The sequence below is a fragment of the Engystomops pustulosus genome, chromosome 5 (assembly GCF_040894005.1).
Source record: "Engystomops pustulosus chromosome 5, aEngPut4.maternal, whole genome shotgun sequence".
Lineage (NCBI taxonomy): Eukaryota > Metazoa > Chordata > Amphibia > Anura > Leptodactylidae > Engystomops > Engystomops pustulosus.
Window position 1 is genome coordinate 144,245,989 of NC_092415.1, and position 27,113 is coordinate 144,273,101.

The 27,113-nt window shown below is 43.8% G+C and overlaps 1 long non-coding RNA gene across 1 annotated transcript; it reads left to right on the plus strand.

Moving 5' to 3' along the window:
• The first annotated feature begins 594 nt into the window (after positions 1–594).
• On the plus strand, positions 595–26,610 carry LOC140134204 (uncharacterized). Its single transcript, XR_011856120.1, has 2 exons — positions 595–751; positions 26,211–26,610. It is a non-coding gene; the product is annotated as an uncharacterized lncRNA (long non-coding RNA).
• Positions 26,611–27,113: the final 503 nt, after the last annotated feature.

The following is a 27,113-nucleotide window of genomic DNA, read 5'->3' on the forward strand; positions in this document are numbered from 1 at the left end:
TATAATGTTATGGACATGTTCTGGGTTGCGGTGTTAATATGTAGCGACATTAGACAAAGAGGAGCAAATGTTCATCTTATCAGTCAATTTTCTCAAAAAAAAAAAAAAGGCAATAAGAGAGAAAGTGTGTTTTTAGGTAGTTCTGCATAGAGAAGGGTTAAAACATGAACATTAGTTGATATTATTCCTTATCAAAATGTAGTAACATATAAAGTGAATATTTCCATTATCTGTGAGGTGCAGCAGCTCCTGTGTGCAGCAAATTCTCCCTGTAGCCTGATGGCTAAGAATCTGGAGGGGGGGGGGCACTTCAGGGGGCTGTAGATCTGGCTCTGTGACACATAGAACCTCACTTCATTTTTCCTATGAAAGCAGAAGGTCTTATCTTTTATATGAATCTATATGTGTTTCTAAGTTTTAGGAAAACTAAGATATTAACTGTTAAATTGCCTTCGGGAGTGATTTTTTATATATAAAATCACACCTGATATTCTCACTTTAAACCTGAATATCTCTGGATCCATATCTCTGGATTCTCCTCTTTCAGGGGGCATCACAAGGTCATCTGATGCTACTGGCCTGCGACTCATCATAAGATGTCAACATCCGGCGTAAGGCATGATGTGGAGGGCTTTTCTTGACCTATCCGTCACGTTTTTATAAGCTTCATCGTTTCACTTCATCTAAAGTCAGGCTTCTATTGGCACTCGGTTCATTTACTTCCTGACGCAGGATGATGATCTTGGCAGTGGTAAGTTATGTAAGCTCTAAACAGACATTAACTAAACCCCTGATGACGCCGGTTCAGGCGAAACATGTGGGGTGGGCTTAGCTGATGTGTCTAACAACTTTTAATGAGCAGCAGACAGTTCCCGTACCTGTTATGAACCCCTGGGGACTATGTTATAGGATTTACTCTAGGGAGTGATAGAACCTTCATCTATCCTGGTCTATCTTTAATATAGGGATACATAGGGATTGGTCTATCTGCAATTTATACCAATGATTTTCATGTAGGGGGGAAGTGATCAAACCCACCTTGATCCAAATATGTTGTTGCCATAGGATAGTACTCCTGAATACTATGAGTTTGGGTATCACCTGCTTGTAATTTTAATCCTTTCACTGTACTGTTTTTAATCAGCAATACAATAAAAGTTACATTTTAACCATTCACTACAACTCTGGTGGTTAAAAGGGTGTTTTTGGTCACAAGCTGGGCGACTATTGGTTAATTAACAGAGTGTTATTGTGTCCTTATTCTTTATGTTTGTGTGACGGTCAGAATCATGGCATAACTGCATCTGCACCTGCTGGAATGCCACAGCCAGAATCATGGCACTATCATGGTACAAAATAGGAACTTTTCATGAAAAATCTGTGTTTTAGAGCAGTAGATGGGGTTGTATACCAATTTCCATGACAATTGGAACAACATTTGTTTGGACAGATTCGTTTGGATCCAAATTGAATATTATGAAAAATGTGGTGATGATTCAGTGAATTGAATCTTGGATGATTCTTCACTAACTACTATGTACATTTTCAATATTTATCGGTGCACATCAGGTATTGTAACCTGGGTGCTTCAGGATTAGGGATCCAACTCCAAATAATGTATAAATGTAATCCAAGCACACCGATATGCTATTTGGAAATGTATTAAGACGTATGGCCAGTTTTAATTTCTTATGAGCGCTTTTATCAAATACTGCAATATAAATATGAGATCAAGACACTTTCTAACTTGACTGTATATTGTGACCACCAATTGAACCTGGTTCATCATGGCTGACATCATGGCTGCTGCTGCTCCAGCACACTCCCGGCTCTACTATATCATCTGTCTCCCGGGCTGTGAGAAGGGGGGAGGAGGGGGAGGGGGCAGGGAGCTAATATACACTTAAAGATAAGACGATCCTCCGAGGCTGCTGCTGGGAGACGTTCAGTGCAGCCTGTGCTCCATTCATAGAAAAGCCCTGGGGGAGGACACTGGGCTCTGATTGGTCCCTGGGTTGGGGGCGTTGATGGGGGAGGTGCCGGGCTGTGCAGGAGATTCCACGGACACGGAGCCGGGATTTAAAGGACACCTGTCATCAGGTCTCTGCCACTAGTCCTGTCACCTCTACCTGTTGGAGCAGCTCACAAGGATCCCATCCCAGCCTTTATCTAGTTATTTCATACATTAATCATTGTAAAATCATCTATTCTTTATCATGTAAATGAGGCTGGTCACATGGTCAGAGGCAGTGATGTCACCCCTGTTCCCCCTCCCCTCTCCTCCCCCTGCTCATGTCTGTGTGTAATGTATAGTAAAGCATGGCTAGTGTGTGCGCTGCATCTGCTGACATGCAGCATCCTCCTAATACACATGTGAGAGACACAGACATCAGCTACACATGAATCTGACATGTTCTGCTGTAACATGGCTGCCTGGAGCTGCGGTATCTCTCCTAAACACACACATGCACACACAGGCTGCAGGGGGCGTGGCCACCAGCACCAGGAAGCACATCATTATACAGCCTCACATCATTATACAGGCTGTCAGTCAAGCACTGGGGGTGTGGCTGTACCTCCCACTCATGAATAGAGTGGACAGCTTGAATATGCTAATGCTTCATTGGACATTTCACAGGTCATTTGCATACAGCTTTAGGACCTCATTGCTTAGGTTTACAGGCATGTAGAGGGACAATGAAGGGATAGAGGCAATGCTCTCTAATGGCAGTTTATGAAAATATATTTAGTTTAGGGGGGTTATTTTGCATGACGGGTTCTCTTTAAGAAGTGTCAGAGCCACATATGTGTCGCACACGGCTTATTTGTGTCGCGGCTGCACTATACCCGGCATGACAAAAATTTCTGCACATAAAGGGGCACAGTCAGAGCGTGCGCCACATTTATCATGCAGAGTTTGACAGAAGTGTGGTGCACCCCCCATGTTTAAGGTGCACCAGAAAAAATTTGGGGCTCACTGTTGGAGTAGTGCAGGGAGTGCCAAATTCATGGAGAATGGACGTCACAATTCATGAATCTTTCATGCGTAGTTTTTCATTTTTGATAAATGTGCCCCAGAATGTTTCAGAAGCTCTTGTACCTACAAGAGCTTTGAAACATACTGGGGCACATTTACTTAACAGGTCACTTGAGTTCACAGTGCATTGTCCGTCTCTAATGCAGCATGTGGCGATTCAGATTCAGACCAGGTTATCGGTATTACTGACGTCATAAGTAAAATTCCTGCTATTGGCTGGTCTGCATTGACCTGATCACTGTGTGCGAACCATGTTGGCAATTCACTTCCTGCCCCACTGTTCTATTACGTCATCAGGAAGAGTTTTTAAGGCTATACAATCTTTATTTATTTTTTTGGCAATGTGGACAAATAAGGGCGAGAAGCATTTTAAAAAAAACCTCCATTTTAGTGTGTCTTTAGCTTGATGATATGATTTTATTTACTCTTTGATGTGTGGAGAAAAATAAAATCATCAATTCTTTTTTTTGGGGGGGGGGGAGGCGTTCACTGTAGCATAAAAATAATACATTATCTTTGTTCTATGGATTTATTTGTATTTATGTAATTTTACTGATGAAAACTAGAATAGAAAAAAATTGCATTTGTTTTAGTATCACCATTTTTGCAGTGGCATAACTTGAGTATTTTTTGGTTGACGGAAATGGTAGTGGGCTTATTTTTTGACGTGACAAGTTATTCTTTTCAGTGGTGCCATTTTGGTGCTTGTAACTTTTTTCAGCACATTTTAGAACATTTTTTAAAGCAATTCGATGAAAAATGTACATTTTTGGCAAGTTTTGGGAGTTTATTACAACGTTCGGGTTAAAATATGATTAAGGTTTGTTGTACCGATTGTTACAGATGCGGCGATACCAAATATGTGGGGGGGTTTTGGTGACTTTGTGGTGAATTGTGGTGTTTAGGTGACTTTCATTTAGTTTTATTATTTCTTTTAATTTAAAAAAATCCTTATTTATTGTTTTAACTTTTTTTTTTACTGACATGGTGGCTTGAACAAGCAACCTTCTGCACTTGTAGGGCGTAGATCGACAAGTTCCTGCCGCACTGTGCTAATATGGCACACATCGGGAAGGAGTTAATCATAGTTTTTAATGACGTATTTATTTTGGGTGGGTCTGCATGACAGGATCTCTTTAATATTTGTATCTTATAAGGACAGTATAATTGCATATAAAGCCACAATTTGGAGATCTATTTTAGAAAAAGAAACATGACTTGATAAATAGTACAGTGGTTTTTTATTTGAACAAAAGAATATTAATCCACTATTGAGTTACCCATCCATGACAAGATATGGTATTGTCACAAATATGAAGATGTCAGAAGAACATCTAGTGCAGTTGGATAACTGCTGGGATGCTGCCCTACTATAAAAGTCAGAATGTGTTCTAACAAATAGAAATTACTCATTTTATGTGTATCAAAGGAAGAAGTAGGGTATGTTGGCAAAAGTTTGTTTTTATTCTTCCTTTATATAAATTAATAAAACTGTTTTCACATGAGGTCCACCATAGGAAGTGTCATCATCATGATTATAGTTTCAGCAGGACACAATATTCTTACCACAATGGAGAACAGTGAGTCATGTTAGTACTGTACACAGTTATTGTGGCTTAGCGGATGCCTTTTGCCAATATTACCCAATCTTCCTGTTGCATTATTCATTTTGCTCATCTTGGTCAACCTTGTGTTGAAGAGGGGAGGGAACCTTTAATTCCAGAATGTTTATAGCATGTTTGCATAATATAAAGGGGGAGGGGGGAAGAAATAACACCATTTCGCTTTGGATATAACAGTAAATGTTACGTTTTAACTATCTTGTTCATTAGGTGGAATTGGAGTGCTATGTATAATACACATGATTATCATTTACGATCATGAGTTTAGAAAATATGATACATTTGATATTGTAAGCTTGTGTGTTTTTGAATCTTGTTCTATTAATCTATTCCTAGTCTATTTATATCTATGCAACTCTGTCAGAAATTGTGTATGTCTGTACATGGATTGCCTTCCAGAATCCCACAGAGACTTCCCATCAGTAAAATGTTTCTGCAGGTCCTTCAGTGATGTAAGAAGCATATGACTGATCACATGCTTTCGGCATTACCGCAAGGTCTTTCATGCTGCCAGCTGAGACTAGGTAAGGGTGTGTTCACACATGGCAGTAACACATGCATTTTCAAAAGCATAAGAACAGCTAAGAAGAGGAGACCTGCCTGATTACATTGCTGTTAACAATGTGTTAACAAACACATGCATTCACATTGTAGTAATCCATGCATTTAACACTATGTTAACAGTGCTGTAATCAGGCAAATCTCCTCTTCTCAGATGTTCTGATGCATTTGAAAACGTATGTGTTGCTGCCACATGTGAACATACACTAAGAAGAAGTTTGAGTGTATGTGTATAGCAGTGCTGGGTGTAATGTTGTTTGTGTATAGCAGTGCTGGGTGTGTTTTGCTGTGTGTGTAGCAGTACTGGAAGTGTTGCTGTGTGTGTAGCAGTGCTGGTTGTGTTTCTGTGTGTATAAAGAAATCCTGGGTTTGTTGCTTTTTGTATAGCAGTGCTGAATGGGGTTGTGTGTGTATAACAGTGCTGGGTGTGTTTATGTGATTTTGTATGTGTGTGTATAGCAGTGCTGAGTGTGTTTGTGTGTGTGTATAGCAGTGCTGGATGTCTTATAGCAGTGCTGCTCTGGGTGTGTTCCTGTGATTGTGTTGTTTTGTGTGTGTATAGCAGTGCTGAATGTGTTTGTGTATGTATAAAAGTGTTTAGTGTGTTGCTGTGTATGTATATCAGTGCTGGGTGTGTTTGTATGTTTTGTGTGTGTGTGTATAGCAGTGCTGGGTGTGTTTTGCTGTGTGTGTGGCAGTACTGGAAGTGTTGCTGTGTGTGTAGCAGTGCTGGTTGTGTTTCTGTGTGTATAAAGAAATCCTGGGTTTGTTGCTTTTTGTATAGCAGTGCTGAATGGGGTTGTGTGTGTATAACAGTGCTGGGTGTGTTTATGTGATTTTGTATGTGTGTGTATAGCAGTGCTGAGTGTGTTTGTGTGTGTGTATAGCAGTGCTGGATGTCTTATTATACTAGTGCAGCTCTGGGTGTGTTCCTGTGATTGTGTTGTTTTGTGTGTGTGTATAGCAGTGCTGAATGTGTTTGTGTATGTATAAAAGTGTTTAGTGTGTTGCTGTGTATGTATATCAGTGCTGGGTGTGTTTGTATGTTTTGTGTGTGTGTATAGCAGTGCTGGGTGTGTTTTGCTGTGTGTGTAGCAGTACTGTAAGTGTTGCTGTGTGTGTAGCAGTGCTGGTTGTGTTTCTGTGTGTATAAAGCAATCCTGGGTTTGTTGCTTTTTGTATAGCAGTGCTGAATGGGGTTGTGTGTGTATAACAGTGCTGGGTGCGTTTATGTGATTTTGTATGTGTGTGTGTATAGCAGTGCTGAGTGTGTTTGTGTGTGTGTATAGCAGTGCTGAATGTCTTATAGTAGTGCAGCTCTGGGTGTGTTCCTGTGATTGTGTTGTTTTGTGTGTATAGCAGTGCTGAATGTGTTTGTGTATGTATAAAAGTGTTTAGTGTGTTGCTGTGTATGTATATCAGTGCTCGGTGTGTTTGTATGTTTTGTATGTGTGTGTGTATAGCAGTGCTGGATGTGTTGCTGGGTTTACATAGCAGTGCTGGATGTATGAGTGTGTTTGTGTGTATATAGCAGTGATAAGTGTATGTTTGTGTATGTATAGTAGTTCTGGATGCCTTGATGGGTGTGTATAACAGTGCTGGGTGTGTTGCTGGGTGTGTATATCAGTGCTGGATGTGTTGCTGTGTATGTATATCATTGCTGGGTGTATTTGTGTGACTTTGTATGTGTGTGTATATTAGTGATGAGTGTGTTCGTGTGTGTGTATAGCAGTGCTGTATGTGTTTCTGTGCATGTATAGTAATAATAATAATTCCTTTATTTATATAGCGCACACAGATTATGCAGCACTACGCAGATCTTGCCAAATCAGTCCCTGTCCCAAATGGGGCTCACAATCTAATCAACCTACCAGTATGTTTTGGAGTGTGGGAGGAAACTGGAGGAAACCCACGCAAACATGGAGAGAACATACAAACTCTTTGTTGACCTGGATGGTATTTAAACACACCTTTCACACATCTGCCATTTCAGCTTTGCCCATAAATTTTCAATAGTATTGAGATCAGGGCTCACAAAACAATGACTTTGCTATACTTCAGCCACCATGTAACTAGTTTGGCAGTAAGCTTCAGGTCATTGTCCATTTAGAAGACCCATTTGTGTCTAAAATGTAACTTCCTGGTTGATGTCTTGAGATGTTGCTTCAGTATTGCCACATAATGTTATTTCCTCATGATGCCATGTTCTATTTTGTAAGGTGCACCAGGGCACCTACAGTCCTTCAAACAAACCCACAACATGATGCTGCCTCGCCTGTAGTTCACAGTTGGGATGATGTTCTCAGGCTTGCAAGCTTCCCCCTTTTGGTCATTATGGCCAATATGGCCAAACAGTTCAATGTTAGTCAATGCAGAGCTGCCATTCAGATACACTACCAGGAAACAGAGGTCCACTGCCCAGACTCGGCTCCATCTTTACCAGCCAAGCCTGAAGCAACCCTACAACCCTACCCTACCAGGCTGCGAGCAACCCTTCTGTGCTGAGCTGTGACTTGAACCGGTATCTACTATTATTACCAAATTGCCCCCCCCCCCCCATGCTGAACACTTAACTATGCGCCTGTGCTTGGTTCTGGATAGTGTATGTATGTACGGTACTAATTTAAAAGTCTTGCTCCTGAATTAGCAGTTAGGGTCCTAGGGACCTAGATTAAAAACAGAAGTGGTTTGTGTCTTCTCCTTTTCAGATTGCATTGTGTTCAATCAATGTTACATAGGGAAATAAGGAAGCAGCTGGAACTGTAGACCTAAAGAGTAATCTGTCACTGGGATGAAGAACAGGAAAAAAAAGAAATGCTGTTCTTTCTCCTTAAAGGGGTTTTTCCACCAAACACGTTGGGCCCTATCCTGTGTATAGGGCATAACTTGTTTGGTGGGAAAACCCCTTTAGGATCATGTGTTGTGGGGTTGTCTTGACCCTACAATTGATCTCCATAACGTACAGGGATTTCATAAAGTATGGGTTTCTTCCTTCTTAATCCTTAATGTGTGAATGTCATACAACAACAAAAACAAATATATATGCACAACTAAAAACAAACTGCATTGGGTAGAGGGGAGCCAGACATAGAAAGTTTGCTTTATAAAAACAATACTAATTCTTATTATATAAAAAAGATAATGATGTGTAACTACAACCTCAAAACCACTAGGTGGCACTGTTCACTTAGAAATAGATTTTTTAGTAAAACCCTGGTGCATATTGTTTTAAAAAGTTTGGAGAAAACTTTGGCAGTTACAAGCAAACAACTTGTTCAGACAACCTTAATTTAATGCGTATAAAAAGGTTGTCCAGTTTTACTAGAAATTAAAGCGTAAATAAACTTTTGAAGAAATGTAATTTTTTAAAAAGTATGAGTACTACTAATAATAAAGTTCTAGCACTTGCGATTGTTTTGCCCTTTCCATCACCTCCCTGCCAGGCACGGGCACGGAGGGGGTGCAGCCTGTAGGTTAGTGGCCCGACAATGGGGGGTCCTGTCCCGATGCCTGAGCACTAGCTGCAGACGGCGACTTTTCATATGTATCCGACTGTGCCTTATGGGTGGCAGGGCTTTCATATATGATAAATACCCCCCATTGTGTCAAGGGAAGCCCTCAGAGATGTAGAAAGACCATATATGGACAGATGGTATTTCCCTATGACGCGGTTCCTACTCTGCAGACATCCAGACGCTTCTATTAAAAGGATTCCCTCCCTCTCCTCTGCCCAACATCTCTTTAGAGAAGATTTCCCTGTAAACAGCCATTATGGGCTACAGCCTCTTGATGTATTTGCCGGGGCCCTGAGTAGCGATCATCTCTACACCAGACTGCAAGACCACTTTCCTGCCGCCCGCACCCACCTCCCGGTCGGCTGTGACCCCCCATCACGTTCCCCTGTGAAGGTGGTGGATTGGGAAAAATAATCGCAAGTGCTAGCAATAAGCTGCAATTATAAGTTGTGATTATTTCAGAGTTTCTACCTCAGTGTCTAGGCACAGAAGTCTGATAAATACCCCCTCTGTGTAAAGTATGTTACATTTTTTTTATTATCAGGACTCATACTTAAAAAAAATAAAACATACCAAACTCTCTTCTCTAAAATCTGTCGTAAATGCAGCAGCAGAAATGGTCTATCTGTCTGGCCGCTACATGGGTTCCTCTATTCTGTGTCAGTCACTGCACTGCCTGCCCATTACCTTCCATATTCAATTCAAATGAATTACCCTCATCCACGAAGCTCTGCACAGTGCTACATCTTCCTTCCCCATTGGCAATGTGTAGCTTTGATAAGTGAGGTACAGATTTGCTTGTTAATTTAATCCACCCTTACCCGCCACTCAATTCCCAGCCCACCGCTTAATTTACCGAAATATGTCACTGGCGAAAATTTTTCATATGCAAGCCACCACCCATGAACCACCACTAACCCCACCCCTAGTTTGCCTAAATAGTATAATATTCTCTCCTTACTGCCCACACACTATGCAATGCCCCTTTCCTGTGCCACACTGCATAATGTTCCCTTTTCTCAAACCCTTCCCCCTGCTGATAATGCCTCCCTTTCTGTAGCCCCCATTTTCCCCCATATTATATCAGCCATATATAATGTCCCATGTTAGTACACCCCATGCGTGGGGATTCCTTTTCTGTTGTTTCTCCCCACCCCCCTTTCCTTCAATGTGCTGTGAAAAATAATAGAGATACTCACTTTTCCCTGTTTTCCCACTGTAGTTCTCTCACAATTCTGTTGTCTCTGCCACTGCTATGTGACTGTGGCGCAGGCAGACATGATTACATCGTCACATTGGGTCTGCTGTCCTTTGTTACATATAGCAGTGGCAGAGGCACAATAGTGGCTGACGACTCCCTTGCATCACTGTTAAGTCCAATTCTATCTGGGTCTGGAAAACAAAGATAGAATAGTAGCCCATAATGGTGGGAGAGTCCCAAAAATCAGTTAGGTAGCATACTACAGCAGTGTATGTCAAAGATTCTGTGCAACAACGAGTTTACACTAAAGTATCCCCTGAAGCCTATGTATTTTTCAAATCTAAAAGCTTAACTAAATGTTTAACTAATTTAGTTTTTTTAAAACTTGGTATTTCTCTTTGTTATGAAATATTTGAAAATGGATTTATTGTGCTTTAGAGTTTGCTGGGCTGAAACTAGAAACTTAACTATTGAGAATGCTGAATTCACAAGGTACAAAGATCCTTTGTGTTTAAAAAAAAGGGCTGCTTTCTTATTCTGGGACTAAACTGGAGATCTGCTGCATGTGATCACTTCTGATTTATTTTCACCTTTCTAGTTCTTTATTGAAAGAAATAAGTTATTTTGCATGACAAAAACATAAATATTTGTTTTCTATTTTTCTAACACTAGATGGCGAATTTGGGCTGTGTAAAATATTCACATTGGGGCAGATTTAACAAAAAGTCTCTAAAAGTTAGTGCACAGTTGACCCGCTTACACACTAGGGAGTGTAAAGCGTCCAACTCACACCACACTTGCAGCACATGCTGGAACATCCGGCCTGAACGGTGGCAATTGGAACTGAACTCAGCATGTGTGTTCGGTTCCGATTGTCAGCGTTCTGACCAAACATTCCAGCCAGCACACACTGTGAGTGTGCTATCAATTGGACACATCACACTTACAAGTGTTCACAGGGCTTTAGACGGTATCAACTACAACAATTGGCTCAAAGGCCACATTATCAAACCATTCAACTATAAGGCTGAATTCACACGAACATATGAGGGACACACATATGGCCGCAAATTTGCAGCTGGATACACCATAAGCACGGCCTGTTTCCCCGTGCTAAGTTGCGCAGGCGCGCATGTGCCGGAGATCTCGGTGACCTCTCCTGCACCTCAGAATCCGGCGCACGCACGGGCGCGCGCATGGTGCGCCAAGCCCAAGTGCGGTGCGCCGAGTTATAAGTTAATATAACTTATAATTCTAAGATAGGGGATTTGTTCACTTAACAAAAATATGCACTGGCACCAGCTCACCCTGAGCTGGTGCCATGTATATGTGTATAAACCTACCACTTTTAAGTGGTACGTTTCCTTTAAATAAAGTCATCTTCTTGAGATTGTGATACCTTTTAATGGCTAACTGAATTATAAGATGTTACAAGCAAGCTTTCTGGGCAGCTTAGGTCCCTTCATCAGGCAGGTATAACAGACACAGATCTTGTACACAATGAACAGAAAAGTAATGCAAAAAAAATGTGTAAACAAAAGGACAATAGCAATAACAAAGTTGGGAAAACAGTCCTTAATTCAATGACTTGGGCTGTGTTATGGTTTATTGTCTCCAAGTTAAAGACTCTGGAGTCTCTGATGATCCACTACCTCAGGATGACATTTGTTAGAGGTTGTAGTGGGTCATGAGCTGCGCAAATCCCAAAAACGGCGAACAGACTGATGAAAGTGAGCAGCGTGACCCTTAGTAAATAAGCCCCACTGTCTTTCGGTGGTCATCCTTGTGGAGTATGTGGTGGAGTTTTCTTGAGGTTGTTCTTAGTATTTTCAAATGTGGAGTGTAAGTGGTACACGATTATTGTTCACCTTTTCTTTTTATTAGAGAAGATGGCTCCTGGATATCTTGTTGGCTCTACTTATTAGATTGTCAATTAGTATAGGATGGTCTCCCTGATTTAAGAATGTCTTCCTGAGATTCTTTAGATGAGTGTCTATGTCCGTTGGACTGGAGCAGATGCGATTATATCGGATGGCCTTTCTGTAGATGATGGACTTTTTTATATGTTTAGGGAGAAAGCTGTCCCATCTCGGGTATGAAGGCCAATGAATTGGTTTTTGAAATGGGGCTGTCTGGATACAGTTATTTTGGATTTTATGTTGTGTCACTGTATGATAAGTTTAATGTAAAGTTTATTATGGGATGTAATTTGTTGAAATTTTCATGAAATGTAATTAGCTGTTGTTCTGAACCTGCCCAGATGATCAAAATATCATCAATAAACCGGTAGTAGGCCAAGGGTTTGATGTGGCAGGATTCCAGGAAGTCATTTTCTAGTTTTGCCATGAAGAGGTTTGCATATTGTGGCATCTTTGTTCCCATGGCAGTTCCAGTGTTCTGTAGCTAGATTTGCTCCCCAAAGCAGCAATAATTGTGCTTCAGGAAAAATTTGGTCAGCTGTAATACCATAATAAATGATAAGAAACTAAAAACAGAGAGCCTGGTGGAAGACACTATGAGGAATGATGCAAATTCTTTTTGGAATGTAAACAGTTTAACCCAGGAAGAGGTACGGCGCCGCCTCCCAACCACTAACATAGATAAATCACCGGGGCCAGATGACGTACACCTCTGTGTATGAGCTATGAACCGTGATAGACAGACCGTTATTTTTAATATTTGAAGATTCAATGAGGACTGGTTATATTCCACAGGACTGGTATATAGCAAATGTGATACCAATATGCAAAAAAGGATCAAAAAGCGATCCTGGAAACTACAGACCTGTGAGTCTAACTTCTGTGGTGGGGAAAATATTTGAGGGGTTTACTGGAGATGGTATCCTGGAGTATCTCACTTTACATAACCTATAAATCCAGTATCAGCATGGGTTTATGAGAGATCGGTCCTGTCAGACTAATCTGATTGGCTTCTATGAGGAGGTAAGTTCCAGACTGGATCTGGGGGACGCTGTGGATGTTGTATATCTGGACTTTTCAAAGGCATTTGACACAGTGCTGCATAAAAGGTTGGTATATAAAAATGAGACTGCTGGGACTAGGTGAAAATCTCTGTATTTGGGTAAGTAATTGGCTTAGTGATAGAAAACAGAGGGCCGTTATTAACCCCTTCCTGCTCTGCGTCCGATATATCTGACGCTGAATGCAGTGACTTAGCGATCAGCGTCCGATATATCGGACGCAGAGCTGATGACGGTTCAGCTCAAGATCTGAGCCGAAACCGGCATTGGGAAACACGGGGTGTTGGCTGTGACTGATAGCTGGCACCCCAGTGTAACACCCACAGTCGGAGTGAGTGCTTAACCCGTTAAATGCCGCGGTCATTGTGACCGCGGCATTTAACCTGGTTTTGGGGGGTCTTTTTCCCCCATGATCGCCCCCCCCTCCCTGCGCCGTTCTCGGGGGTGCCGATCGTTGCCATGGCAACTCTGGGGTCCGGTCAATAAAAAATAAAGTAGCAAATCAATAAAAATGTCCTTTATCCCCATAACATATAAAGAGACATATAACGCAAAAAAAAAGTCTAAATCATAACACAAACCCCACATATATAGTATCACCACGTCCGTAACAACCCATAGAATAACAGTAAATAATTATTGAACGCCGTTAAAAAAACTGTTATACCTATAACTATTACCCTCCAAAAATTATGAATTTTACCTATTCAATCCCACAAAAAATGCTATAAAATGATGATAAAGTGATCAAAAAAACATATGTACTCCAGAATGATACTGGTGCAAAGTACAACATATCCCGCAAAAAACAAGCCAAAAAAGTAACAATGTTATGCCACTTGGAAGACGGCAATACAAAAATTATAGATTTTTCACACATTAGGGTTTTATTTGACAAATTTAGTACAATGTAAGAAAAAATATTCATGTATGGTATCCCTGTAATCGTATCGACCCATAGAATAAAAATAACATGATTATTGGGCTATATGGTGAACACCAAAAAAAGAAAAAGTTGAAAATCCAGTAGAGAATTTATGCTTTTCTACTCATGCCCTCAAAAAAAAAGTTCCTAAATTTTCAACAATGGGGGATACCAACCCCAAAATGGGAACACTGGAAAAAGCATCTAAATGCCATTATATGGCCCCAATAATGCAAAAGCTAAAATTTTATATATAACAATAGGAGATACCAACCCCAAAAGGGTAACACTGGAAAAAGCATCTCATCCCGCAAAAAAAAATGCTGTCACATGGCCCCAATATAGCAAAATAAATTGTATAGCCTACAAAAGGGGCCAATGAGGAAACAAAATCCTGGCAGCTGCAGGGTGCTCCTTCCCTTCTGCGCCTCGCTGTGCGCCCATAAAACAAGTCATGGCCACATGTGGGGGAATCATGGTGGGTTTTCTCTTTTTATCTTTTGGAAATGTGTAAATTTTAGGGCTAAATGAACGTATAATCGTCAAAATTTGACCATTCTAAATTTCACCTCAATTTTGATTCAATTACTATGAAGATCTCAAGGGGATAACAATCTTCCTAAAAGCTGTTTCTGATAGTTTGAGGGGTGCAGATTTGAAAATGGGTTGACTATAAAGGGGGGTTTGATGCTAAATATGTAAAATTTCATTCAAAACTGTATATATCCCCAAAATAGTCAATTCTGAAAATCCAAAAAAGCGATATTCGATTTGTAAGCCGCGTGACATCAAAATAAATTATTCAGACATTTCAAAAATTATGAAAATGTAAAGTAGACACATGGGAAATGTTATTCAGCAATTTATTTAGGTGGTAAATCTATCTGCCTGAAAACGCAATGATTTCAAATTTCGAAAATGGCAAACTTGTCAAAAGATAACCTCTTTTATTATAGCGCTAGTAGGACCAGAGTTATAAAAATTATGATACCGTATATACTCGTGTATAAGCCGAGTTTTTCAGCACAAAAAATGTGCTGAAAAATGTCCCCTCAGCTTATACATGGGTCTATTAAAAGAAAAAATTACCCACTTAAAAAAAATAAACTTATATACTCACCATCCGATGTCAGCGCGGCTCCCCGATGTCAGCGTGTTCCGTCTTCTTTCTTCTCTGCGGCTCCTCTTCTTTCTTCTTGCTTCTTTCATGGACGCGGCCATGTTTTCTTCTAGCAGGTGCATATTATGACTCGACCGCTGCTGACGTCATAGTATGCGCGGCCACAAGGAAAACATAGCCGCGTACTTGACAGAAGCAAGAAGAAAGAAGAGGAACCGCAGAGAAGAAAGAAGACGGAACACTCTGACATCGGGGACATCGGTAAGCCGCGCTGACATCGGGGAGCCACGCTGACATCGGAGGGTGAGTATATAAGTTTCATTTTTTAAGGGCTGTGGGGGCAGGCTTGCTGTATACTACTAGGGGCTGCTGTAGACTACTAGGGGCTTACTGTATACTACTAGGGGCTTGCTGTATACTACTAGGGGCTGCTGTATACTACATGGGGGCTGGCAGGCTGTATACTACTCGGGGCTGCTGTATACTACATGGGGGCTGGCAGGCTGTATACTACTGGGGGCTGGCAGACTGTATACTACTGGGGGCTTGCAGGCTGTATACTACTGGGGGCTGCTGTATACTACATGGGGGCTGACAGGCTGTATACTACTGGGGGGGGTTTGACCAATGCATTTCCCACCCTCGGCTTATACTCGAGTCAGTAGTTTTTCCCAGTTTTTGGTGGTAAAATTAGGGGTCTCGGCTTATACTCGGGTCGGCTTATACTCGAGTATATACGGTAATTAGCCTAGGCCGTTTCAGGCTTTTTCACTGGAGCACCTCAGAGCATCTCATCTTTTAATTTATTCATTCCCTCATTCCGAAACAAGACCCCCCCCCCAGTCTTGCATGTTACCTCAGGCAGGACTGGAACGGGGGGAGTGAGTAAATTAAAAGAAGAAATGCGCTGAGGTGCTCTGATGATGTACCCTGAGAGCCACACACTAATTAGCATGATTTTTAGAACTATAGCTCTCACAATCGTGGAAAATAGAGTTATAATAAAAGAAGTCCTGAGGAAAATCATTCTTCAGGAACATCTTAGGACACGTCAACCATCAGTCAAACTAAGGACAGATTTCCTTTAAATTGCCATGTTAGCACTTTGCGATAAATAAGTGGGTTTTTATTGTAGTTTGGGCACTGTCTATAAAGGTTGCAGCACAGTTCATTCACAATTAGGATTTGTATATACAGATGGTGGACAAAGGGTTTTATGTCCACAAATGAGCATCAAAATTATGTTTGCACATAGGGGTTTGCAACCAGATGTCTTTTTTGTTATTTTGAATGAAATGGACTAAATTTATAACCACAAATTTCAGTGTATTTTTTTGATTGCTGTTACATTTCTCTGTAACTTCACACATGTTGCAGAGGAGGTGAGGAGGTGGTATTCCATTGCAAAAATAAAACTTGGCATATCATGAACCTGGTTTGCATATTTTACTTTGTATATTTATAGTTTTAGAACACACATCAAGCATGTAACCCACTAAATAACAGTAATTCTGGTATAGAAAAACTTCATACAAATGTGGTGTATTTTTCCTTTTGCCAGTGAAATACAGGGTATATTTTCATTTGGAGGGGGTGATGTAGTAGTAATGCTCTTTTGACCTCCCTATCGTCCCTTGGGGGCAGCAAGTACTTTTAGACCATAAACCACGAAGACTGTCCAGTTACAGTTTAGCATTTTTCTAAAAAAGTTTGTGTTTTAAGTAGAGATGAGCGAACATGCTCGTCCGAGCTTGATGCTCGGTCGAGCATTAGGGTACTCGAAACTGCTCGTTACTCGGACGAATACTTCGCCCGCTCGAGAAAATGGCAGCTCCCGCCGTTTTGCTTTTTGGCGGCCAGAAACAGAGCCAATCACAAGCCAGGAGACTCTGCACTCCACCCAGCATGACGTGGTACCCTTACACGTCGATAGCAGTGGTTGGCTGGCCAGATCAGGTGACCCTGGGATAGACTAGCCGCTGGCCGCGCTGCTCGGATCATTCTGTCTCTGGATGCCGCTAGGGAGAGAGCTGCTGCTGGTCAGGGAAAGCGTTAGGGTGTTCTATTAGCTTACTGTTAGGCAGGAGTGATTCTCAAAGAACCCAACAGCCCTTCTTAGGGCTACAATAACGTTCTACTTTTTTTATTTTAATTTGCATCTTTTACCATTTTGTGAGGAATTAGCAGGGGGACTTGCTACCGTTGTGTTTAGCTCTTAGTGGCACACATATCCATAGCAAAGACCGAAGTGGGAAAATTCAGTAGGGGTTGGATTTCTATTAGGCAATAACTCAGTGTCATCTCATCTGGCATAGTACTGTGCTTCCTTTGATACTTGGCTAGAAAATAGCCATAGGAGAATACAAACAGCTTCTTGAAGCCTACAGTAGCGTTCTATATATTTGATTTCTGGTTGATCTGCTGGTGACTGTAGTTTCTGCAGTGCATGTACTTGCCAATTCTGAGCAATTTGTAGTGAGACTTGCGACCGCTGTGTTCTGCGCTTAGTGGCGCACATATCCATAGCAAAGGCTGAAGTGGCAAAATTCAGTAGGGGTTGGATTTCTATTAGGCAATAACTCAGTGTCATCTCATCTGGCATAGTACTGTGCTTCCTTTGATACTTGGCTAGAAAATAGCCATAGGAGAATACAAACAGCTTCTTGAAGCCTACAGTAGCGTTCTATATATTTGATTTCTGGTTGATCTGCTGGTGACTGTAGTTTCTGCAGTGCATGTACTTGCCAATTCTGAGCAATTTGTAGTGGGACTTGCGACCGCTGTGTTCTGCGCTTAGTGGCGCACATATCCATAGCAAAGGCTGAAGTGGCAAAATTCAGTAGGGGTTGGATTTCTATTAGGCAATAACTCAGTGTCATCTCATCTGGCATAGTACTGTGCTTCCTTTGATACTTGGCTAGAAAATAGCCATAGGAGAATACAAACAGCTTCTTGAAGCCTACAGTAGCGTTCTATATATTTGATTTCTGGTTGATCTGCTGGTGACTGTAGTTTCTGCAGTGCATGTACTTGCCAATTCTGAGCAATTTGTAGTGAGACTTGCGACCGCTGTGTTCTGCGCTTAGTGGCGCACATATCCATAGCAAAGGCTGAAGTGGCAAAATTCAGTAGGGGTTGGATTTCTATTAGGCAATAACTCAGTGTCATCTCATCTGGCATAGTACTGTGCTTCCTTTGATACTTGGCTAGAAAATAGCCATAGGAGAATACAAACAGCTTCTTGAAGCCTACAGTAGCGTTCTATATATTTGATTTCTGGTTGATCTGCTGGTGACTGTAGTTTCTGCAGTGCATGTACTTGCCAATTCTGAGCAATTTGTAGTGAGACTTGCGACCGCTGTGTTCTGCGCTTAGTGGCGCACATATCCATAGCAAAGGCTGAAGTGGCAAAATTCAGTAGGGGTTGGATTTCTATTAGGCAATAACTCAGTGTCATCTCATCTGGCATAGTACTGTGCTTCCTTTGATACTTGGCTAGAAAATAGCCATAGGAGAATACAAACAGCTTCTTGAAGCCTACAGTAGCGTTCTATATATTTGATTTCTGGTTGATCTGCTGGTGACTGTAGTTTCTGCAGTGCATGTACTTGCCAATTCTGAGCAATTTGTAGTGGGACTTGCGACCGCTGTGTTCTGCGCTTAGTGGCGCACATATCCATAGCAAAGGCTGAAGTGGCAAAATTCAGTAGGGGTTGGATTTCTATTAGGCAATAACTCAGTGTCATCTCATCTGGCATAGTACTGTGCTTCCTTTGATACTTGGCTAGAAAATAGCCATAGGAGAATACAAACAGCTTCTTGAAGCCTACAGTAGCGTTCTATATATTTGATTTCTGGTTGATCTGCTGGTGACTGTAGTTTCTGCAGTGCATGTACTTGCCAATTCTGAGCAATTTGTAGTGGGACTTGCGACCGCTGTGTTCTGCGCTTAGTGGCGCACATATCCATAGCAAAGGCCGAAGTGGCAAAATTCAGTAGGGGTTGGATTTCTATTAGGCAATAACTCAGTGTCATCTCATCTGGCATAGTACTGTGCTTCCTTTGATACTTGGCTAGAAAATAGCCATAGCAATAGGATAGCATTGTTTGGTTTTAAAAACTCAAAAAAAAACAAAAAACACAAAAAAAAAAAAAAAACACAAAAAAAAACAAAAAAAAGTAAAAAAAAAAATAAAGTTATAACTCTCATTTTAAAAATGTTTAACCCGAGGGCTAGGGGTAGAGGACGAGGGCGGGGACGTGGGCGTCCAACTACTGCAGGGGTCAGAGGCCGTGGTCCTGGGCGGGGTGAGACACCACCTGCTGATGAGGGAGCAGGGGAACGCCGCAGAGCTACACTCCCTAGGTTCATGTCTGAAGTTACTGGGACTCGTGGTAGAGCACTGTTGAGGCCAGAACAGTGCGAACAGGTGATGTCGTGGATTGCTGACAATGCTTCGAGCAATTTGTCCACCACCAGTCAGTCTTCCACGCAGTCCACCCATGTCACCGAAATCGCCACTCCTCCAGCTCCTGCACCTCAGCCTCCTCCCCCCCAGTCTGCCCCCTCCCAGGAAAATTTGGCATTTGAACCGGCATACTCTGAGGAACTGTTTTCTGGACCCTTCCCACAGTCACAAACCACTTGTCCGGTTGCTGCTGAGCAATTTTCCGATGCCCAGGTTTTCCACCAGTCACAGTCTGTGGGTGATGATGACCTTCTTGACGTAGTGGAAGTGTGTAAAGAGGTGTCCGACGATGAGGAGACACGGTTGTCAGACAGTGGGGAAGTTGTTGTCAGGGCAGGAAGTCCGAGGGGGGAGCAGACTGAGGGATCGGAGGATGATGAGGTGACAGACCCAAGCTGGGTTGAGAGGCCGGGTGAACACAGTGCTTCTGAGACGGAGGAGAGTCCTCGACCTGAACAGGTTGGAAGAGGCAGTGGTGGGGCCAGACGGAGAGGCAGGGCCAGAGCTGGTGCATCAGCGCCACTGTCAACTAGTGAAGCTCCCGTGGTGAGGGCTCTTGCGGCGAGGGCTAGATCTTCAGAAGTGTGGAGGTTCTTTAAGGAAACACCGGATGACCGACGGACTGTGGTGTGCAACATTTGCCAAACCAGGCTCAGCAGGGGTTCCACCACTACTAGCTTAACTACCACCAGTATGCGCAGGCATATGAATGCTAAGCACCCCACTCAGTGGCAACAAGCCCGTTCACCTCCGGCCGTGCACACCACTGCTCCTTCCCCTGTGTCAGCTGCTAGTCAGCCCCCTGCCCAGGACCCTGCCACAAAAACCCCATCGTCGCCTCCACGATCCTCCACAGCATCCACCAGCGTTCAGCTCTCCATACCCCAGACGCTGGAGCGGAAACGCAAATATAGTGCAACCCACCCGCACGCCCAAGCCCTTAATGTGCACATCTCCAGATTGCTTAGCCTGGAGATGCTGCCCTATAGGCTAGTAGAGACCGAGGCCTTTCGCAACCTCATGGCGGCGGCCGCCCCTCGGTATTCGGTCCCCAGCCGCCACTACTTTTCCCGATGTGCCGTCCCAGCCCTGCACCAGCACGTGTCAGACAACATCATCCGTGCCCTGACCAACGCCGTTTCTGACAAGGTCCACCTGACCACGGACACGTGGACGAGTGCTGCCGGGCAGGGCCACTATATATCGCTGACGGCACATTGGGTTAACTTGGTGGAGGCTGGGACCGAGTCTGACCCTGGGGCTGCTCATATACTGCCGACGCCGAGGATTGCGGGGCCTACCTCGGTCCAGGTGTTTCAGGCCTACTATGCCTCCTCCTCCTCCCACCCCTCCTCCACCTCCTCCTCCGAACTACCATCCGTGGGCACGGCGCCATCAGTCGGTAGCTCTAGGCACAGCAGCAGTGCCGTCGCTAAGCGACAGCAGGCGGTGCTCAAACTGCTGAGCCTAGGCGACAAAAGGCACACCGCCCAAGAGCTATTACAGGGCATCACGGCGCAGACTGATCTGTGGCTGGCACCGCTGAACCTCAAGCCGGGAATGGTTGTGTGTGACAACGGCCGTAACCTGGTGGCGGCTCTGCAACTCGGCAGACTGACACATGTGCCATGCCTGGCCCATGTGTTAAATCTGATAGTGCAGCGTTTCCTCAAGACATACCCCAATCTGTCTGATTTGCTCACGAAGGTGCGCCGCATCTGTGCGCATTTCAGGAAGTCCAGCCCAGATGCTGCCACTCTCAGGGCAGCGCAGCGCCGCCTCCAACTGCCCGCTCACCGACTGTTGTGCGACGTGCCCACGAGGTGGAATTCAACACTGACCATGTTATCCAGAGTTTACCAGCAGCGCAGAGCGATTGTAGACTGCCAGATGTCAACTTCCACCAGAACTGGTAGTCAGGTCAGTCAGCTTCCTCAAGTCTACAATGAGGAGTGGACGTGGATGTCTGATATCTGTCAGGTGCTGAGTAACTTTGAGGAGTCAACACAGATGGTCAGTGGCGATGCCGCCATCATCAGCCTCACCATCCCGCTGCTTGGCCTGTTGAAAAACTCTCTGGTCAGCATGAAGTCGGAAGCTTTGCGCTCGTCACAAGAGACGGGGGAAGAATATTCCCTTGTTGATAGCCAAAGCACCCTGAGGTCTGTTTCTCAGCGCATATCGGAGGAGGTGGAGGTGGAGGAGGATGAGGAGGAGAATGTTGGCGAGACACAAGAGGGGACCATTGTTGAGTCCTTCACTGTTCAGCGTGTATGGGCAGAAGAAGAGGAGTTGGAGGAGTTGGAGGAGGAGGAAATGGACAGTCAGGCCAGTGAGGGGAGTGAATTCTTACGCGTTGGTACTCTGGCGCATATGGCAGATTTCATGCTAGGCTGCCTATCCCGTGACCCTCGCGTTCAAAGAATTTATTCCAGCACCGATTACTGGGTGTTCACTCTCCTGGACCCACGGTACAAGCAAAATCTTCCCACTCTCATCCCTGGAGAGGAAAGGAGTGTGAGAATGCATGAATACCAGCAGGCCCTGGTGCACAAGCTGAAACAGTATTTCCCTTCTGACAGCGCTAGCGGCAGAGTGCGTAGTTCTGCGGGACAAGTAGCGAGGGAGAGTAGGCGAGCAGGCAGCTTGTCCAGCACTGGCAAGGGTACGCTTTACAAGGCTTTTGCCAGCTTTATGTCACCCCAGCAAGACACTGTCACCTGTCCCCAGTCTCGGCAGAGTAGGGCTGATCTTTACAGAAAGATGGTGAGGGAGTACGTAGCTGACCATACCATCGTCCTAAATGATCACACAGCTCCCTACAACTACTGGGTTTCAAAGCTGGACATGTGGCACGAACTGGCGCTGTACGCCTTGGAGGTTCTTGCCTGCCCTGCCGCTAGCGTCTTGTCCGAGCGGGTTTTCAGTGCAGCTGGTGGCATCATCACCGATAAGCGTACACGCCTGTCGACTGACAGCGCTGACAGGCTGACGCTTATTAAAATGAATAAAGGCTGGATTTCTCAGAATTTCCAATCTCCACCAGGTGAAGGAAGCTCAACCTGAATAATTGATCCACTCCTCCTCCTCCTCCTCCTCATTTTCCTCCTTCTCCTCCTCTTTGTACAGTAAAGCAGAGGAAAATGGCTATTTTTTGACAGGGCCCACTGGCTCTTGCTATAGTACTTCATGCATTTAATTTTTCTGGAGGGCCACCTACCCGGTCCTCTGTTTGAAACAATTTTTGTGAGTGCCACATACAGGCACTCAATCTATTCCATTTTTCTGGAGGGCCACCTACCCGGTCCTCTGTTTTAAAAAATTTTTGGGACTGCCACATACAGGCACTCAATCTATTCCATTTTACTGCAGGGCCACCTACCTGCTCCTCTGGTTTGAACAATTTTTGGGACTGCCACATACAGGCACTCAATCTATTCCATTTTACTGGAGGGCCACCTACCTGCTCCTCTGGTTTGAAACATTTTTGGGACTGCCACATACAGGCACTCAATCTATTCCATTTTACTGCAGGGCCACCTACCTGCTCCTCTGGTTTGAAACATTTTTGGGACTGCCACATACAGGCACTCAATCTATTCCATTTTACTGGAGGGCCACCTACCTGCTCCTCTGGTTTGAAACATTTTTGGGACTGCCACATACAGGCACTCAATCTATTCCATTTTACTGGAGGGCCACCTACCTGCTCCTCTGGTTTGAAACATTTTTGGGACTGCCACATACAGGCACTCAATCTATTCCATTTTACTGCAGGGCCACCTACCTGCTCCTCTGGTTTGAACAATTTTTGGGACTGCCACATACAGGCACTCAATCTATTCCATTTTACTGCAGGGCCACCTACCTGCTCCTCTGGTTTGAACAATTTTTGGGACTGCCACATACAGGCACTCAATCTATTCCATTTTACTGGAGGGCCACCTACCTGCTCCTCTGGTTTGAAACATTTTTGGGACTGCCACATACAGGCACTCAATCTATCCCATTTTACTGGAGGGCCACCTACCTGCTCCTCTGGTTTGAAAAATGTTTGGGACTGCCACATACAGGCACTATCCAAATTAAATTGTCTCCATAGCAGCCTCCACACGTTGTCTCCATTGCTACCTCCAAAAGTCGTCCATATAGCTGCCTCCATACATCGTCCCTTTATCAAACGAGGTGTGTCAGGCAGAAATTTGGGTTGTTTTCATGGATTCCACATCAAAGTTGTTAACTTTGTCGCCACCCTGCTGTGTAATCCCCAAAATATACTGGCAAACTTTTACCATTTAGGGATATTATTTCAGCGCTTCTTGCGCATCTGTTTACATTCCCCTCACCCGGCATATCCTAAACTTATAAGAACGCTACTACACTTGATCTTATACAAAAGGTTCTTAGAAGTGCTGTTTGGGGAGTAGCCTAGAGACAGGGGCTTGGATTGGCGAAAGCTCGCCTGGCAGCGGAACGCCAGCTCCATGCGCATCATGCGCTTCTTGCGCATCTGTTTACATTCCCCTCACCCGCCATATCCCAAACTTATAAGAACGCTACTACACTTAACTTGGTGCAGGCTGGGACCGAGTCTGACCCTGGGGCTGGTCATATACTGCCGACGCAGAGAATTGCGGGGCCTACCTCGGTCCAGGTCTCAAAGGCCTACTATACCTCCTCCCACCCCTCCTCCTCCTCCGAATTACCATCCGTGGGCATGGCGCCATCAGTCGGTAGCTCTAGGCACAGCAGCAGTGCCATCGCTAAGCGACAGCAGGCGGTGCTGAAACTGCTGAGCCTAGGCGATAAAAGGCACACCGCCCAAGAGCTATTACAGGGCATTCCACATCAAAGTTGTTAACTTTGTCGCCACCCTGCTGTGTAATCCCCAAAATATACTTGCAAACTTTTACCATTTAGGGATATTATTTCAGCGCTTCTTGCGCATCTGTTTACATTCCCCTCACCCGGCATATCCTAAACTTATAAGAACGCTACTACACTTGATCTTATACAAAAGCTTCTTAGAAGTGCTGTTTGGGGAGTAGCCTAGAGACAGGGGCTTGGATTGGCGAAAGCTCGCCTGGCAGTGGAACGCCAGCTCCATGCGCATCATGCGCTTCTTGCGCATCTGTTTACATTCCCCTCACCCGCCATATCCCAAACTTATAAGAACGCTACTACACTTAACTTGGTGCAGGCTGGGACCGAGTCTGACCCTGGGGCTGGTCATATACTGCCGACGCAGAGAATTGCGGGGCCTACCTCGGTCCAGGTCTCAAAGGCCTACTATACCTCCTCCCACCCCTCCTCCTCCTCCGAATTACCATCCGTGGGCATGGCGCCATCAGTCGGTAGCTCTAGGCACAGCAGCAGTGCCATCGCTAAGCGACAGCAGGCGGTGCTGAAACTGCTGAGCCTAGGCGATAAAAGGCACACCGCCCAAGAGCTATTACAGGGCATTCCACATCAAAGTTGTTAACTTTGTCGCCACCCTGCTGTGTAATCCCCAAAATATACTTGCAAACTTTTACCATTTAGGGATATTATTTCAGCGCTTCTTGCGCATCTGTTTACATTCCCCTCACCCGGCATATCCTAAACTTATAAGAACGCTACTACACTTGATCTTATACAAAAGGTTCTTAGAAGTGCTGTTTGGGGAGTAGCCTAGAGACAGGGGCTTGGATTGGCGAAAGCTCGCCTGGCAGCGGAGCGCCAGCTCCATGCCAAGATCCAACTAACATAGTTTTAACTGCAGCACCTTTAATCTACTACTAGTTCACTGCCTCCATACATGGTCCCCTTATCAAACGAGCTGTGTCAGGCAGAATTTTGGGTTGTTTTCATGGCTTCCATGTTAACTTTGTCGCCACCCTGCTGTGTAATCCACAAAATATACTGGCAAACTTTTATCATGTACCGATATTATTTGAGCGCTTCTTGCTCACCTCCTTTGGTTCCTCTCTGCTACCCATTGGTTTGAAGCCTGAGTCCATTTAGGGTATGTTGCCATGCCTGCCGCTGCTGCCGCTGCCTCTGCATGCCGTCCCCTATAGTGTCAGGGTCAATTATTGGATGTTTTAGATGCTATCTAGCTTCATTCTGTCACTCTGTCATGGCCATGCTGTTGCCCATAATTTTGGCATAATGGTGCGATTATGCAGCCTCAGAGGCATCCATGCATGCTGCCCCTGCTGTTTCCTGTCCATTTCCGTGGTGTTTCCATCCTTTTCTGAGGTTCCCAGGTGTTTGGCCAAGCTTCCCTGTGCAGAGCCTTGGTCCCCTTGAAAAATGCTCGAGTCTCCCATTGACTTCAATGGGGTTCGTTATTCGAGACGAGCACTCGAGCATCGGGAAAAGTTCGTCTCGAATAACGAGTACCCGAGCATTTTAGTGTTCGCTCATCTCTAGTTTTAAGCCTTCACACTGTTCTGGTGGTCTCCATTTTAGCAATTTTTTTTATTCCTGATGTGATTATGCTGTATTAAGAGGATAAGGTTCTCCATAACTGCCAGGAGGAAGAAAGTCGAGCCGCTCTGGGGAAGCATGTAAAGAAATGATATTGCAGCTCCAGAATTCGGAAAAGCAACGAGCTTTAAAATTTTTGTGAAGCATGTTACCCACTAAATGATTAGTAAATAAAATCAGGTAGAGAACTATGGCCTATTTTCTCTTATGACAGTGAAATGCAGTATAACAATTTATTATACAGTTATTACAGTAGTACAATTTTTTAATTACAGTTGTAGGTTTCATGCCAGCCATTTTCTTTTGCAGATTACACATTCCCATGTATTTCAATTAGCGCATGCCAAGGATTTGGATTCCACGGCCCTGTGCATAAGCCAACTTCGGATACTCAACATATAGAGCAGGACCAATTCAGCGTGTGAGCAGTCACACATCAATGACAGATGGGCAGAAAACAAGGGATCTTGTTTGTGTCCCGAAACAGCAGACATTTGTGTGTCCTTAGATCAATCATTACATCTATTATAAAGCCAAGCAGCAAAGAATGGATATAAGTTATTTCATATTGCCAAATCCCACCGGCTATTCTGGCAATCTGACAATAGACAGTAGAATGTTGTTGTAATTTACCTAAAGCTCTAAAACATTTACAAAGAGTTTCAAACTGTTTTTTAAATACTTTTAAGCAACAAAAGGGGTAAGTGCTTGCTAAAAAGGGGCGTGATTTACATTGCAAGAAAACAGCACATAATATTCACTATGATCTGCTACTACCCCTGATTTATCTATCAGCATCAAACACTTTGATAAAACTGGTGCAGAAGATAACCATCTGTCTAACTTTTCATTATTTTGTGATATCTGCCCTACTGTATAAGAAATAAAGGACAAGTCTTTTATAATTGTTGTTGTTTATAATTTTTAAAAATGGCATATTCATAGTATAGTTATAACTTAGTTCTCATTGGTTATATGATTGTAAATCTTATAATATAACTACATGTCCATTTTTTGGAATCTTACTGATAAAATAATTTAAAAATGTACATGAATGTTGGTTTCGCTATTTGTGATTTCTCACTGGCGGCTGTGCTAGTCTGCTGCTTGGTCCCTGTAGGGTGACGCCAAAAGCAGTGGGCTCTCCTGGTCAGCAGCCTGCCTTCGCTGTCCCAGCGCAGCTTCTCTGTGGTGGGATTGGTACTCTCAGCT